Source organism: Sinocyclocheilus anshuiensis, unplaced genomic scaffold (genome assembly GCF_001515605.1).
Source record: "Sinocyclocheilus anshuiensis isolate Anshui unplaced genomic scaffold, SAMN03320099.WGS_v1.1 scaffold740, whole genome shotgun sequence".
In the NCBI taxonomy this organism is placed as follows: Eukaryota; Metazoa; Chordata; class Actinopteri; order Cypriniformes; family Cyprinidae; genus Sinocyclocheilus; species Sinocyclocheilus anshuiensis.
In genome coordinates, this window is record NW_015554112.1 from 91,210 (window position 1) to 92,426 (window position 1,217).

At 34.3% G+C, this 1,217-nt stretch overlaps 1 protein-coding gene across 1 annotated transcript in view; it reads right to left on the bottom strand.

Annotated features, from left to right (window-relative positions):
• The window catches only part of LOC107669775 (protein jagged-1b), a 56,527-nt gene that overhangs the window by 8,119 nt on the left and 47,191 nt on the right, over window positions 1-1,217 (bottom strand). The window lies entirely within an intron of this gene.

A 1,217-nucleotide genomic window follows, 5' to 3' on the forward strand; every position in this document is an offset into this window, starting at 1 on the left:
TTTCTTTCCCAAATTGCACTGATTACTCTGAGACATAATTTCCGCCATGCGGAAAACACAGACTGGTTCGTAGAAACCAGTCATAAAAACGGAAGTCCTATAGCCTAACGCCGACGGAATATGCCACATTTTGGACGAATATTTATGACCTCAATTCATCTGTCTGCATAGGTTTAGTCCTTTGTGTGTGTATATATATTTATGTGTGTGTGAGGGTGTGACAGTGCCATTCACTAAACCGCTGAATGGCAAGAGCCCTTTTTAGCCTCCACCTCACGGCTCACGTTCTGCTTACCCAAGACTATCGGCTTACACCTCTACAAAGCCCTAATGAAACCCCACGCGTGGGTCCATATCAGCTAATCTGGATCTATTTACACAAATGTTGCCTATACAGTAAGCGGTTAGCATGTCTCGGAATCAATGAATCAAATGACCACTTTTTTTACTCCAGCCACCTGCATCAAATAAACATAAATATCATAGGTATTTTTCCCTAATAATTCATTCATTCTAAAAGTTCATTATATAAAGTTTAGGGTCAGTGAGATTTTTTTTTTTTTTGAAAGAAATTGATACTTTTATTCAGCAAGAATGTATTAAATTGGTCAAAAGTGACAGTAAAATATTTAAAATGTTACAAATTTCTATTTCAAACGAATGTTGTCCTTTTGAACTTTCTATTCATCAAAGAATCTTGAAAATCATGGTGTATCACAGTTTCCACACAAAAAAAAAAAATATATATATATATATATATATTAAGCAGCACAACTGTGTTCCACACTGATCATAATAAGCAATGTTTCTTGCAAATCAGTATATTAGAATGATATCTGAGGGATCATCTGAGGGACTGGAGTAGTGGTTGCTGAAAATTCAGATTTGCCATCACAGTAATAATTTACATTAAAAAAAAGGGTAAGATAGAAAAAAGTTATTTTGAATAGTAATAATATTTCACAATATTTCTGTTTTTATTGTATTTTTGATCAAATAAATGTAGCCTTGGTGAGCATAAGAAATTTCTTTAAAGGGGTCATATGATGCGATTTCAATTTTTCCTCTCTTTGGAGTTGTTACAAGCTTTTGGTGCATAAAGAAGATCTGTAAAGTTGCAAAGACTAAAGTCTCAAATCCAAAGAGATATTCTTTATAAAAGTTAAGAGTCAACCACGCCTACCTAAAATGGCTCGTTCTAACACGCCCCCACATGT